This window comes from Nelumbo lutea, chromosome 4, assembly GCF_056320005.1.
Source record: "Nelumbo lutea isolate HS-2025 chromosome 4, American lotus-T2T, whole genome shotgun sequence".
NCBI lineage: Eukaryota > Viridiplantae > Streptophyta > Magnoliopsida > Proteales > Nelumbonaceae > Nelumbo > Nelumbo lutea.
In genome coordinates, this window is record NC_142687.1 from 849604 (window position 1) to 866060 (window position 16457).

Consider the following 16457-nt stretch of genomic DNA (forward strand, 5'->3'; position numbering starts at 1 on the left):
TATTATAAGTATATATTTATATATAATATATATTTATTAATTTATAATATATAAAAAATATTAAATATATATAAAATATATAAAAATATATGTATACCAGTCGGTTCTCAGTTAACTACTGGTTTTCCATATTGGTTAACCAAAATTGAACTGATATCTTCATTTTTTTTTTAAATACCGAACCGATCGGTTCAATTAACTGATTTTTTTGTTTGCTTTTGGTCAGTTCAGATTTTCAGTTTTTTTGTTCACCCCTAGCCTTGAGTTCAGCTTGCGAAGAGTGCAAATACCAACATATCTGTACTTATAAAACGGATGCTTGACTTCCTATTGGCATTTGGTGCATGTCATAAACGTTAAATTTGATTATATGATTTTATCCTTGTCCACATGCATAGCACATTCCCTTGCACAAGTACAAGTGTATTATATTATTAAACCTTGTATTTGTATTTGTGATCTTTTCAAACTAAATGTTGAAAACAAATTTACTTATAACTCAAAAACAAATTCAATCTATTGAATGAAGGGCAAATAACCTTCTAAAACCAGTGTTTAGACACGTTTTACAGTTTCACCTCTAACCACATCTCCAATAGAAACGAATTAGGAAATTCCAACGTTATGACCATCCCAAAAGTTAAGTTTTTACTTGGAGAGCAATATACGGTAGTCTTGTTATGGAGAAGCTTTGACGAAGAAAAATAACAAAGAACTCCTTAATACAACGTTATCACCAGCAATATACAGTAGTTCTGTTATGGGGAAGTGATGGAGCGCAATCTGGCCGGTCTTAGCTATCAACGAATTCGCCTCTAAGTTGGAGCGTCGGGGAGCCTGAAACGGGAAAGATGAAAGAACTCCAGGGGAAACCCGGTATGATAACTTCGAAGCTCAAGTCAGTAATCTTTTAAAGGCAAAGTGTAAATTAGATAGCACAAAGTTCACATACCTTGTTTGTTGGGGGCAGGGGGCCTTTTATAACCACTTTGCGCACTCGCTCCGAGGCCCTTGTCAGGTTGGGTATGATTACCCTTGCGTCTGTCAATTTGGTCATTGTCTTTTCTGCGGGGATAGAACCACCACTGCCTAATCGTCTCTCTAACGGGAGATGGCGGTGCTCGGAGGCGGTGGTAGGTGGCCGTTTAGAGTGTGGTCGTCAAGCGTCAGATCCCAAGTTAGTCAGGTGCGACGCCCTCGGGTACGGACTTCCCCAGTGTCAGGCATAGTACGGTTTGTTTGGTTTTGGTGCCCTGAAGGTGATGTGGTGGAGTGGTGAGCGAGGCGAAGTCTTGAGTTTGGAGGTATGTATAGGGCCGGTTAGTTTGGCGAGGTGTATCTCGAATTGTTACAAGGCAGGACAGTTCGATGAGGTGTATTCCGAACTGTTACAAGGTAGGCTAGTTCGGCGAGGTGTATTCCGAATTGTTACAAGGCAGGCCAGTTCGGCGAGGTGTATCTTGAACCGTTAAGGCAGGCCAGTTCGACGAGGTGTATCCCGAACTGTTGCAAGGCGGGCCAGTTTGGCGAAGTATGTCCCGAACTGTTGCAAGGCAGGCCAGTTCGGATTACTTTCTGGTTTGGGGCCAAGGGTGAGTTCGGGCCCCTAGTAGGGAGTTCGGACCGTTGGTTTCTCCCCTTGGTGCTCGCGCCTTAGGCTTGCTTTTGTGTCGAGCTGTTGCTTTTGCCACGTGTCGCATAACTGTGAGGTCGGGCCAAATCTTCCTTCAATTGCCCCCCACTCCTCGCGCCAAGGGTCTTGCCCTGGTGCGAGGAGTTTTGCGAGGTGGTAGGTGGATTTGTCCCGTTCTTCGAATCTTGACTGCGCGAGTTGCTTTTGCCAGGGTTCTTCGGTTCCGAGAAGGCGGGAAATGTGCCTACTGCTCATAAATGTTGACGGTCGTGACAGCGCGCGTTTAAATTTCAAAAATTCGCGCCGCTAGGACGTGACAGCGGGTCATTTAAATTTGAAAAAAGCATGCCACTGCCGTTCTGAAGGGACGTGCGCTGGCGGTTTTGTCAGTTGCAGGGAGACGTGCGGCGTGGTCAGTTTCAGAAAGATGTGCGCCGGTGCGACGTCGGTTTCAAAAAGACATGCATTGACGTTTCGTTCTTTTCGGAAAGATGTGCGCCAATCACGTCTTGACCTTAGGGGACGTGCGGTCAGCACGAATGTGGGTCGTCAGATCGTCTTTGATCTGCACGGCCGGTTCTTGGTTACTGTAATTATAAATAGTGGGGGACCCCAGTCGATTTGTCACTTCTGCGGTTTGCCTCTTGAGCTCGCGTCCAAGTTTTTCAACTCGCGTCTAGGCTGGTTACTTAGCCTTCAAAGTTTTTGGCTTGTTCCCATCACCGGAGCTTTCAAAACTTTCTTTCGGTGGGTACCTTCCTAAATCCACCTCTTTTCCTCGATGTCTAGCTTTGATAGCTCAGACGACTCTTCAAGTAGGACTGACGTAGGTTCCACAAACCGAGTTGTATCCCCCGACTGCCTTAGTGATCCTGAGGTGGAACTCGATGATGACTATGAACCCGTAGGCTGCGCCGCTTCGGGCAGTTTGGCGTCTACCTCTCGTTGGGGTCGGATGCTAAACAGGTTTGGCCCCTCGACTATGACGCCCGAGGGGCTTCAAACTATACTTATGTCTTACAATCTGCCTGAGGGGTATATGTATTTCATTCTTTCGGGTAACTTTCCTTGGGAACACGGTCTGGATGAGATCGTGATTTTTTGAGAGCAGCTCGCTGTGGGGTTGCGACTGCCTTTCCACCCCCTTCTCGTCGAAGTCATAAACCACTTCGGTGTCACCATTGGCCAGCTTCATCCGAACTCTATTCGGAACCTGGTGGGGACAGGCTCCCTCTTTTGTGAACAAAACTTCCCTTTAGACTTGGAGATTTTCTCTTCTATCTTCATGCTCAAGAGGCAAGTGGATTCTCTTCTTGGGGGAAGACGGGCATATTACCTTTCTCCTCGTCCGGGCTTTAAGCTTCTGCACGATCTTCCTAATAAGGTCTCGGCGTGGAAGCGGGACTACTTCGGCGTGCGAAGTTCACAAGGATGGCCCTTTCAGACTGGGTGGAGTGAGGCTGCTCCTGATTCTGGTGTCACTCTCGACAAAGAGACGGTGAAGGGCCTTCGGCTGAAGTGCCATGAGTACTTGACAGAGGCCAAGCTTATTGCGGCTGGTATGAGTTCGGGTAGGTTTCTAGTTCTACGGTTTCTTGCTTGCTTTGTTCCTTCATTTTTTCTGATGTCGAACTCGTTTCTACAGTTGTGATGGATGCGAAGACAACTCGTGGGGGGCGCCTGTTCCAAGGCATGAAGAGGAGGAAGCGGATCGCCAGGCGAACTCGTACCGAGCTGCCCCTGGATGAGGAGCCTCAAGTTCCAAGCCACACGCCGGAGGATCTGCACAGGGAGCCCGAGGTGACTCCGCCAATGCATGAAACTACCGGGGCGCCTTACGCTGAGACCACTCATACGGGTGCTCCTGCATACTCCAGTGCTCTTGCTCACTCTGGGTCCGCTCATACGCGAGCTGGGCCCTCGGGCTCGGGAGCTCAAGGGGAGTTCAGGAGCGTGTTGACGCCGAACTACGCTCTTCAGAAGAGTAGGGAGGCTACTTTCACCGAGGAGATCGCGGCGTGGACCGATCTTCCTTTGAATCAGGTCGCCTGTCGCGCCGTAACACACGCTATGGTGGTAAGTCAGATTTCGTCTGCCTTCATTTTCTATTGCTTTTGCTGTTGTTGCTCACTTGTTTCTTTTGGTAGGTGAATTCTTCAATTCACGCCTTAGTAGCCCAAGTGGAGAGGAGCTCGCGACAGGCGCGAGCTACTGAGGCTGTCGCCCATGCTGCTGAAGAGGCTTTCTGTGCCGTCAAGGCGAATACCCGAGCTGCTAAGGCGGCTGCTTATGCTGCCGAAGAAGCTGCTCGCGTCGCCATGGCCAGGCAGACAATGTCTCAGCGTGATGCCGAGGCCATGGGGGTAGTCGTCAAACACATGGCGGACTTGAAGTTGGACTTGCAGCATCAAGTCGAATATCTTCAGGAGGACATCAGGGAGAAAACGCAGATTTTTTCCCAAGGCATTGAAGACGCCAAGAAGAAGGCCGTTGAAGACTATATTATCTCTCCGCGTTTTGACGATCTGATGGTGGATTCTTACAGAAGGGGGTTCAAACTGAGTCGGTGGATGATCCAGAACACGTACCCCGACATCGATGTTAGTGCCATATCCACTTCGCGTATAACTCAGGAGATGGCTAATGTTGCCGATGGCGAGCCAGATTCTGAAAGAGAGGCAGGGCCTTCGAATGTTGTTGAAGTGCCTTCTGATGGCGAAGAAGTAGCTCCGAGCATGTAAAGATTTTTTTTAAGTGCCTTCTGATGGCCAATGTACTCCTGTTTCTTGCAACGGAATAGACAATCTTTTTGCCTGAGTGTTCTTTTTCCCGAACTGATTCTTTGTTGATCTGATAATATGCCACTCTCGTCCGGATTATTGTACTTACACGACCTGTTTTGGCGCTAAGGATTTTGTAGCGAACTGGTTTTTTTGCCGAGCTAATAATATACCCGACTTTTCTTTGCTTGCTTACACCGAGGTTCCTCTTGGCTCTGCATCATGGCCCTTAGGCCCTTGAAGTGATTTCATCCACTTCGCTTGGCGGTTTATAGGTAGTATCGCCTTAAGTTCACAATGTTCCATGCTCGAGGTATTTGTTTGCCTTATAAGGTTTCGAGCTCGTATGCCCCCCCGAGCTCTCTCTTTACTTTATAGGGCCCTTCCCAGTTTGGTCCAAGTTTACATACGCCGGGTTCGGGCACCATAATCTTACAAAGGACCAGGTCGTCGACCCGGAAGCTTCGCTGCTTTACTTTGGCATTGCAGTAGCGAGCTACTTGCTGCTGATAGGCTGCTGTCCGGATGTGTGCGAGGTCCCTTACCTCGTCCAGTAGGTCAAGGTTGGTCCGTAACTCGTCTCCGTTTGTCCGATCGTCGTATGTTTCTAGTCGCAATGTTGGTACTTCGATTTCTACCAAGATCACTGCTTCAGTGCCGTAGGTGAGGTTGAAGGGGGTTTCTCTTATGGCGGTTTTTTCTGTAGTTCGGTGAGCCCATAAAACGCTTGGTAGCTCTTCGGCCCACAATCCCTTAGCTCGATCTAAGCGTGCTTTCAGTCCGCGCAGGATGGCTATATTCATAACTTCCGTATGACCGTTTGCCTACGGGTGCGCGACTGATGTGAAGTTCTGCCGAATCCCCATGCTCTGGCACCACTCTTGGAACTTGATATCCTCGAACTGCTTGCCATTGTCGGAGATTAGTACCCGAGGTAACCCGAAATGACATACTATGTTCTTCCAAAAGAAGTTCTGTATGTTTCGGGCCGTAACTGTTGCCAGAGGTTCGGCTTCTATCCACTTCGTGAAGTAATCCTCTGCCACAACTAGGAATTTTCTCCCTCCTGTTGCTGGCGGGAATGGCCCCAAGAGGTTGATGCCCCATTGTGCAAAGAGCCACGAGCTGGCGAGGTATTTGAGGTCGGAAGCAGGCTGATGGTGGATATTGGCTTGCTTCTGGCATTTGTCGCATTTTCTGACGAGCTCGATTGCTTCTGCCTTCATCGTTGGCCAGTAGTATCATTGTCGAAGTGCTTTTTGGGCGAGTGCTCTGCCACCCAGGTGTCCGCCGCATAGGCCTTCATGAGTGTCGCGGAGTACGAACTTGGCTTTGACAGGTCGCAGGCAACGCAAGTAGGGGAGCGTGTAGGACCGTCAGTACAACCGTTCATCAATTATGACGTATTTGGCTGCCTGGCGCTGCATCCTCTTGGCCGCATTGCGTTCTACAAGGAGGGTTCCGTCTATCAAGAAGCTCGTGAGTGGGTCGATCTAGCTCGGCTCTGCTTCGAGGACGGGAGCGACCTCCTCTGCCCCCCCTGAGAATACTAGGCCGAGGTAAATTCTCTATGTTCACGGTTCTCATGTTGTGACTTGTGCTGGCTAGCTGGGATAGAGCGTCGGCCTCAGTGTTCTCTGACCTCGGGATTTGCCTGATGAAGTGTGACTAGAAGTTGAGCAGGGCCTCTTTTACTTTCGCCAAGTATGCGATCATAGAGAGCTCGCGCGCTTCATACTCGCCCGTGACTTGGTTGACCACGAGCTGGGAATCGCTGCAGATGACCAAGTGCTTTGCTCTTACCTTTTGCACTAACTTCAGCCCGACTATCAGTGCTTCGTACTCTGCCTCGTTGTTAGATGTCGCGAACTCAAAGCGTAGTGCGTATTCCAATTTTGTGCCATCCGTGCCGCATAAGATTATTCTAGCCCCGCTACCTTGCTGGTTCGAGGAACCATCTACGTAAAGGATCCAGGGCTCCTCATCCCAGTTCGCGTTTCGCCTGACCAGGAGAGATGCCACACTGGCTGCCACTTCACGGGTTCAGACTCTATTGGCTCGGGAGTTCCGGGTTCACCCAAACTGGGGACCTCAGACTCAACCTGTTGGGCTTCGTGGCTGAAAGTGCACTCGACGATAAAATCTGCCAAAGCTTGGGCTTTAATTGCGGTCCGTGGTTTGTACTAGAGATCGTACTCGCTGAGTTCGATGGCCCACTTCGTCAGCCTACCGGAGACCTCGGGCTTCAACAAGACTTGCCTTAGGGGTTTGTCGGTTAAGACGATGACTGTATGAGCTTGGAAGTACGGGTAGAGTTTCCGAGCTGATATCACCAGTGCGTAGGCTATTTTCTCTATCTGCGGGTACCTCGTCTCTGCTCCCTGCAGAATTTTACTAACATAATAGACGGGCCGCTGGACCCGGTCTACTTGTTTTACTAATACCGAACTGACCACCTCGTCGCTCGCCGAGAGGTACAGTTCTAAGACCTCGCCCTCCTCGGGTCTGGCTAAGGTCGGTAAGGTGGCGAGGTAAGTCTTTAGCTCATCGAACGCGAGCTGGCAATCTCGGGTCCATTCGAACCCTTTGCCTTTGATTGCCTTAAAGAAAGGCAGGCAGCGGTCTGCCGACTTGGACATGAAACGACTCAGAGCGGCTATGCGGCCGTTTAGCCTTTGAACTTCTTTTACTTTCCGAGGTGGTCTCATATCAAGGATGGCCTTTATTTTGTCAGGGTTGGCCTCAATACATCGCCGGTTGACAATGTACCCTAAAAACTTACCTGAGGTGACACCGAAGACACTTGTTTGGGTTTAGTCTCATGTTATATTGACGTAGAATTTGAAAAACAGAATCCAAGTCTTTTATTAATTCTCGCAAAAACTGTGTTTTGACAACCATGTTGTCTACATAACATTCGATTTTCGTGCCAATTAAAGGCCGAAAAATTTATTTACAAGTCTTTGAAAGGTCGCACCAGCATTCTTTAGCCCGAAGGGCATGACCTTGTAACAGTACAGGCCGAACTCGGTAATGAAGCTGGTTTTTTCTTGGTCGGACTGGTCCATCTTGATCTGGTTGTAGCCTGAGTAGGCGTCCAGGAAGCTTAGCAGCTCATGTCCCGAGGTCGCGTCCACTAGGTGGTCAATTCGGGGCAAGGGGAAGCAGTCTTTTAGGCAAGCTCGATTCAGGTCGGTGTAGTCGACGCACATGCGCCACTTGCCGTTGGCTTTTTTCACCAGCACTGGGTTGGCTACCCAGCTCGGGTAATGAACTTCCCTTATGAAGTCCGCTGCGAGGAGCTTTTTGACTTCTTCGTCGACCGCCCTCCAGCGCTTCGGGGCTAAGTTGCATTTCTTCTGTCTAATGGGTCTGACTATAGGGTCAGTGTTAAGCTTGTGAGTTATAAGGCCAGGGTCAATACCGGGCATATCTGCCACAGACCATGCAAAAATATCTAAATTTTGGAGTAAGAAACTTACCTATTCAGTTTGCAAAGGCTCCTTGACGGAGGCACCGATCTGGAGTGTTCGTGCCGGATCTGTAGCCGAGGTCGGGACTGCGACTGTTTCCTCAGTGGGCGAAGCTCGTTCCTCGCCCTGCTCCACAGGCCGCTCCAGTTCGAGGTCGCCGACTACCTTGGTTTTTCCCTTTAGGGCGACGACATAGCATTTGCGGGACTCAAGTTGATCACCCCGCGCTACCCCCATAACGAAGTCCGTTGGGAACTTCATTGCCAGATAATAGGTGGAGACTACAGCACGCTGAATATGCGTAATTGGTCGCCCTATTATGGCGTTGTATGGGGAGGGGGTCGCGACCACTAGAAAATCATGGGTGAGTCTTACCGCGTATGGCCATGTGCCGACTTCCACAGGTACTGTTATCTTCCCCAGGGGCCTGACTTCCTCTCCACTGAAGCCCACCAGAGGAGTGTGTGCGGGTTTCAATTCACTTTTCTGCAACTGCAATTGGATGAACGCCGATTTGAATAGGATGTCCGCCGAACTGCCTGAGTCTACTAGTATGCGCCGGACTTCGAAGTCGTTGATCCTTAGCTTTATGACGAGCATGTCGTCGTGGGGGTAGTGAACACCTCGTGCGTCGTCTTTTGTAAAAAAGATTGTTCTTCCTTCTTTGGCCTCTTGGGAGGATTCTGCTCCCCTCGGGCTGCTTCGCGAACTGACGTCCTTGCTGCCACCGAAGTGCATCCTGCCACCACCGAACCGCCTACTATCACGTGGATGGTTCCCTGTACTAGCCTTTCTTCTGGGGGAGGTCGCTGTAAGGGTTCGGTCGGCCTGTTGCTCGGCTCGGGGACATCCTTCCCGTGTTTCCCTTGCCGACCTGCTTTATTACTATTGTCATAATGTACAAAATTTCTTAAGTACCCGCGACGGATGAGTCATTCTATCTCGTCGCGGAGATTATTACATTGCTCGGTGCTATGATCGTGATCTTTATGAAAACTACAATATAAATTTTTGTTCCTCTCGTTGGGTTGCTCTTCAGGCGAGGTGGCCGCTTTACGTAAGGGGCATCCTTGATCATCATCAGGATCTCGATCCGCCTTGTGTTCAATGGCGTGTAATCCGTCTAAACTGCTAAGGGAGCTCGGGACGGCTGGCTTGGCTTCGCCTCTCAGTTCTGGCCTCTTTTGTCACTGGGGTTGGAGGGCTTGCCTTCTCTTTTTCTTTTTTCAACCCCGCCTTCGTTTCTCTGGTTGATCTCTTCCTCTGTTCTCATAAACTTGTCCGCGAGCTTGAGGAAGTCGGCCACGGTTACTGGCTGGCTAGCCACCATGTGCCACTTGAATTCTTTGTGCGTCACCCCTCTTTTGGCCGCGGTGAGCTGTACCGCGAGGTCTAATCGAGGGATCTGCAAACATGCTTCATTGAATCGTTTGATATAGCTCCAGATGGGTTCTCCCTCTCTTTGGATTACCCCAAAGATACTTTCCTCGGTTCTGGGACACCTTTTGCTAGTAACAAAGTGCACAGTGAAGATCTGCACGAACTGAGGCCAGCTTCTTATTGACCCGAAAGCTAGGTTCTGGTACCAGGTGTGGACCACCCCTCTGAAGGTGGTGGTGAAGGCCACGCACATGCACGACTCGCTTGCCCTAGTGTGGTGCATTTGTGACTGGAACGGGTCGACGTGGTCGTTGGGGTCAAAGGACCCATCATACTTGTCCAGAGAAGGGAGTTTGAAATCTCTAGGCAAGGGGACTGCCAAAAGTTATGCTGAAAGGGGGGAAGGAACTGAGAGAATGGGGACGGTTTTTACCTCGCCCGAGCTCGTTTCTTCCTAGCCTCTGAGCTCGGGTAGCACACAAGTAGCAGTTCGGCGACTTCGTCGGTGCCTTCTTTAAGTGGGCCTAGTGCTGGCGCTGCTGGCCTCCGTGTTGCCGAGCTCGACGGGCCCGAAATGTTGGCCTGCTACTAAGGCGCTGAAGTGGTTCTCCGTGAGCAGGAACTCGGGCTTGGAGCGCCAGGGTGGCTTCGTGGGCGAGCTTCCTGACCCACCCGTGAGCTGCAAGGCGGGGGTGATCTTTCTTTGCTTACGGCCCGGGGATAAGGCCTGACTATTAGGGGGTTTTGTGGTCGGGAAGCTTCTTGGTGAGGTCGTCCACTTTGAGGAGAGGCATTGATTGACTTTGAAACGGGGTGCCGGGGTGGAAGCAATGGTTGGTTCAAGGGTAGCTGAGGGAACTGTTGTTGATAATGGTGTTGGGAGAGGTGGTGTAACACCTGGTGTTGCTGGAGTTGGTGCTGCTGGAATTATTGCATTTGGGCCTACATTGCCCCCATGCATTGCATGAGGTCATCTAGCTGGTTTTGGCGGGCTGCTAGTGGGACAACAGTTGGTTCCGTGAAGTTCGTTTCGATGGGGAGTGGAAGGGGAATGTTCAACGAGGGAGTGTTCAGAGGTGCCACCGCCTGTGGCACATTCAGACTTGGGATCCCATCCACTGAAAGGGGGATGGTGAACTGCCCAATGCACACCGCCGGAACATGAAGTTGTTCTCCGGTAGTGGCTATTTCGGTTCCACGTCCGACACTGCTGGAGGAGGCCATTTCGGTGTTGGAGTGGGTGTTGGAGTTTTTGAAAGAAGGGTAGGTAAAAGAGATTTAGAGGGAGGCTTTTAGAAGTGTTCCCATAGACGGCACCAATTGATGGAGCGCAATCTGGTCGGTCTTAGCTGTCAACGAATTCGCCTCTGAATTGGAGCATCGGGGAGCCTGAAACGGGAAAGATGAGAGAACTCCAGGGGGAACCCAATATGATAACTCCGAAGCTCAAGTCAGTAATCTCTCAAAGGCAAAGTGTAGACCAGATAGCGCAAAGTTCACGTACCTTGTTTGTTGGGGGCAGGGGGCCTTTTATAACCACTTCGCGCACTCGCTCCGAGGCCCTTGTCAGGTCGGGTATGATTACCCTTGCGTCTGTCAATTCGGTCGTCATCCTTTCTATTGGGACAGAACCGCCACTGCCTAACCGTCTCTCTAATGGGAGATGTCAGTGCCCGGAGGCGGTGGCAGGTGGCCGTTTAGAGTGCGGCCATCAAGCATAAGATCCCAAGTCAGTCAGGTGCGGCGCCCTCGGGTACGGACTTCCTCAGTGTCAGGCATAGTACGGTTTGTTTGGTTTTGGTGCCCTGAAGGTGATGTGGTAGAGTGGTGAGCGAGGCGAAGTCTTGAGTTCGGAGGTATGTATAGGGCCGATCAGTTCGGCGAGGGGTATCCCGAGCTGTTACAAGGCAGGCCAATTCGGCAAGGTGTATCCTGAACTGTTACAAGGCAGGCCAGTTCGGCGAGGTGTATTCCGAACTGTTACAAGACAGGCCAGTTCGGCGAGGTGTATCCCGAATTGTTGCAAGGCGGGCCAGTTCAGATTACTTTCTAGTTTGGGGCCAAGGGTGAGTTCGGGCCCCTAGTAGGGAGTTCGGACCGCTGGTTTCTCCCCTTGGTGCTCGCGCCTTAGGCTTGCTTTTGTGCCGAGCTGTTGCTTTTGCCATGTATCGCATAACTGTGAGGTTGGGCCAAATCTTCCTTCATTAGGAAGCTTTGACGAAGAAAAATAACAAAGAGCTCCTTAATACAAAATTTGTGGGGCTAGAGGAATGGTTGATCATGCATCATTATATTATGATACTAGTGGGGACTCGTGCGATGTATGGGATTTATCAAGTGAAAGATAAATAATAGAAAGGGTCATTTACTAAAATATTTTATAGTTTCATAGATTTACTAAAATCTACCTTATAGTTAGCATTTTACTAAAGCATCATTTGTGTTTTGCAATGGATTTAATCAATATTCCATTAGATGATAGTGAAAAATGACAGTGTTGATCATAATATTCATTTAAATGAATTTAATAAAAAAATAGAAATAAAAATATTATTTTTCCCTTAATAAGACACGGGCAATCACTCTATTGGCTATATTTGGCCAATTTTATTTTTTGTATAAAAAAGTATTAAGGGTATTTTTGGAATAAAAAATCATGGGTCAAATGGAAAAACAAACACTCCTTAATAAAATGTTGATTAAGTAAATAAATTATAAAATATATGGGATGTTTTAGTAAAATGAAAATTATAAGATAGGTTTATGTAAATATGTAAAACTATAAGGTGTGTTCTAGTAAATGATCATAATAGAAACACATAAGAGTATACAATTGTTTTATATTTTTAAGTTTTTAAATAATTAATAATTATTCATATTTTATATACTACTTTTAATAAATTTTTTATAATACAAAAATAACAATAATTAATTTCACCAACCCGATCAATTCGACCCGAGTTTATCAGTTTTTTAGTATTTTATGTCGAATTTAATTCAAAAAATTTTTAATTCGACCAAGTTCGAACGATCTAATCATGGATATATATTAATATTTTATATTGGGTAAATTTCTTAAACTATCCTTATAGTTTAGTTAATTGACTTAGTGTATTCTTACAATTTAAAAATTGACTAAGGTTATCCCTGTTTCTCACAATTGACTAATTTTACACTTGTCGTCAAGGTCTCTTAATATTCCTTCGAAACTCATTCGCACGTGATATATACTTTTCTAAATCCAATTTTACCCTCCACCTCCCACCCCTCTTTCCAAACTTCCTGGGTGGAATTGCGATAGATCCCCTCCATCCCGAACTCGTGGTGTCGTTGTTCTTTTTCTTGACATTCTTTAGGGTTGGGGTCGGTCTCAAGCAGCTGGTCCTTCTGTGGGCCCCTGAGGATCCAATACAGAAGCCCTTTCTCCTCTCCGCATCCCCCAGATCTCTTCGCAGTAGTTGCAGCAAATACTCTCCCCACCGGAGGAGCAAAAGCTATGGTGAGTGGCGCCATGGTATTGGAGGTCTCCTATGCCAGTCGAGATGGGGCCGACTATGGTGGTTACAGCGATAAACAGTTGGGTGATGCAATTCGTATTCGCATTGTATTTGACAAAGACCCAGTCACAACAACCGGTGTTGGGATCTCATTGGATGAAAGCTGGATGGATGTAAATGGATTTCGTGAATCCTAGGAGTACCTTTTCGTCTTTTGGGTGGCAACGGGCGGAGGAGGCGAAGGTGGAAGATGGAAGGAGTGCTTTGTAATCCGGAATTGTTAACCTCTTCTCCTATTTTCTTCTTAAAACGGTTAAATATTTTTTTATTTATTGTGTTTAATATCAAAAACAGGGGAGAATGGAGAAGGAATTATGTTGGATGGATGTAAATTCTATTCTCCTTATGAAAAAAAAAGGAATCGTGTTTAATGGAATCCTAAGAGGACCTTTAATGGATAATGGAGAATAGAGCTAGATCCATCCAGATCTATTTCTTTGATTAAAATTCTAAAAGTCAGAACACTAATTTCTTCCTAAATGGCCTGTTTTCTTCAAAAAAAAACAGTAAACATGACTTAAATAACCATCTCACCTAAAGAGTTGTGAAGAGTTGGAGAGGTGCAAACAATAAACCGGTTGCAGACATGGATGAATGCGTGGATCGAACCATGAATAACTGCGCACCATCAACAATTTGCACAAATACGGTTGGGAGTTACCAATGCTCTTGCCCAACGGGTACAGAGGGGACGGAAGAAAAACTGGACGCAGGTGCATCCCTCTTCAATCTTCACCGACAAAACTTCAGGTGATTCAAGTATCATAGGTAATATATAGCGTCAATTTCTTAAAGAGGAGGATGATGGAAAGTTAGCCATTTTTGGGATGTTAGGGTTTTGATGAATCGACGCTTCTTTTCGATCTTTCTTGTTTTATTTTGAAATTTTGAGGAAGAATAAAGGGTAAAATAGTCTTTATAGTCTTTCTATTAAGGATGCTAAGACGAAGGAAATATTAGTCAATTGTCAGATGTGGTGTTAGGAAGTTTTCAAGCACGAATACTTAGTCAATTAACTAAATCAGTTTAAAAAATTTACTCTTTTATATTTTAAATATAATTTTTAATATGAAAAAGTGAGAAATTTCTCATATTTCTTAGTCTAAAATGTTTTATTTTCTAAATCTAATTTTTAAATTTACTTTTAATAATTGTATTATAATTTTTAAAATTAAATTAAAATTTTAAGTTTAAATCTTTTGAATCGACAGACCTTTTGTGAAAATTGACCAAAACAGATACAACTTGAGTGGGTTAGTTTTCACGAAAGGTCAATCGGTCTCAGTTTCCCAACTCCCCAACCCGACTAGGTCAATTTGATTGGCCAAATAGCCTACAACCGTACCGAACCAACTCATGAACACTCATAATTTTAGCTAAATTAATAGTCTTATCTCTGATAAATAACAATAGTTTAATCTCCAATAACTATTGAAAATTTATAGCAAAAATACACAATTATTGAAAATATATTGATAATAAAAAAATACAATAAGTACTAAAAATATATTAACTTAGTCAATAAATAGTATAATATCAAATAATAGTTTAATCTTTAATAAATATTAATTAATCAATAATTTATAACAAAAATACAATAAGTACAACAAATTAAATTTAAAAAATTCAATAATAGTAGTTTAATCTCCAATAATTATTGAAAGTTTTCTATTAAATAACAAAATAAAATAAATTTATACATAATCATTGAAAATACACTTATCACAAAAAACAATAAATATTAATGAAATACAATAAATATTAATTTTAGCATATATAATTATATAATAAATACAAATTAAGAGTTTAAAAATATTATTTATAAATATTAGTTTTTTGAAATTTATTTTCTCGAATTATTACTTGATATAAGTGAAATTAGTTATTTACAATATTATGTAAAAAATTCAAATATTATTAATTTCAATATTATGTTATAATTAATTTTCTATTTTTCAGATGTTTTAAACATATTACATAATTTCTTTATTTTAACTATTTAAAATCTAGTTATGTTAAATATTTTGCTATTTAAAATATTTAGTTATTTAAATACTTAATAATATGTAAAATATTTAAATTTTAAAATATTAATTATTTATTGAATTTAATTATCCATAAAATCATATTTTATACTATTATTACATAATTTCATTATTAATTTTGTAATACATTGAATTATTAATAATTTCAATATTATGTTATAATTATTTTTCTACTTTGAAGATTTTTTTTAAACTTATTACATAATTCTGTTATTTTAACTATTTAAAATCTAGTTATAATAAATATTTAAATAATCTATAAAATATTTAATATAGATAAAAAGTATGGGAGAAGATAAATAGGAATTAGGGATAATTTAGGAGATAAATAGGAATTAGAGATAATTTAGAAGAAACATAGGAATTAGAGATAATTTTGGAGAAAGCGAGGGATAGTGGGGTAGGTAGTTTAGGAGGAGATTATTTAGGTTCTAGGAAAATGCATCTCATTGGTTGTCTCAATGATAACCAGAATGGGTTGTACTTCCAATAAAAAGGGCAGCCTAGTGCACACAAGGCTCTTGCAAGCAAAATCGGGGTCTGGGAGGGACATATACTCAACCTTACCCTTGCACATATAGAAGTTGTTTCCAAGATTTGAACCTTGGTAGGGGTGCAACTTGGGCAGGCCTAACCTAAACTTCACTCAAACACAAGCTCAATTTGAATACATAAAATTTTAGTGTGGGTTGGGCCAAGATTGAATAGTTTGAGCTTGACCTTGGGCCTTTGCCAGGCTTGGGCTTTAAGCCTAAATTTTAGGATTGGGCCAAGGTTAAGCTAAAACTTGGCTCAATCCAACCAACTTGCACCCCTTAGCCCTTGTTACCTAGGTCATAATGGAGTAACCCTACTATTGCACCGAGGTCCACCCTCAATGGACTATCCTTCCAATAATGGATGAAAATATTTTGTTGGCATGAATAATGTTAGTAGGAAAAATCTATGGTTGAATATAAGGAAACTCGTGGTTGAAGATGACTCGCAGGTGGTAGTAGGATGGCTACAAGAGGATGGTTGAGGCAGGGTTGTGGAACTTCACAAGTGGCTAACAAAGGATATGGAAGTGAAGTACAACTGTGTGAAGAGATCCGCTAACTCTCTTATAGATGGGTTATCTAAGCAATGGGTGGCTCAAGATTCTTTATTTTGGGCAAAGTTGTAATTTCCTTTTATTGCTTTTATGGAGGCTCCTACCCAACTGGGTGAGTGAAGAAAGTTTATCTTCCCCTGTATTTAATTATGTTTATTATTAATAGAAAGTTACTATTATTGATAAAAAAAAAAATCTATGGCACCCATGCCACCAAAAAGACAATACCAGAAGAGCTTTGACCAATTAACCCCCCTCTGAAGGGAAGAGAGATCCATCATATGGATGGCCGAACCATGTTAGGTGGTTGGGCGAAATTTCAAAAAAAAAATTTTCTCTTTCAGGAATCCTATTCCCCAATTTAGAAAAACTACATTTGTTAAGGTTCGTTCTTGAAACAAACCAGACCAAGTCTGTAACCAAGATTAAGGGAGTGATATATCTAATACATAATCCATGCAAGTAGCTCTCAACATAGGTGTTCACGCCTAAAAAG

The 16457-nt window shown here is 44.5% G+C and overlaps 1 long non-coding RNA gene across 1 annotated transcript; it reads right to left on the bottom strand.

The window, feature by feature from the left end:
- Positions 1 to 347: 347 nt before the first annotated feature.
- Positions 348 to 13671, bottom strand: LOC148853288 (uncharacterized). Its single transcript, XR_016112831.1, has 2 exons — positions 13358 to 13671; positions 348 to 837 (listed from the first exon to the last, which is right to left on the bottom strand). It is a non-coding gene; the product is annotated as an uncharacterized LOC148853288 (long non-coding RNA).
- Between the last annotated feature and the right edge of the window lie 2786 nt (positions 13672 to 16457).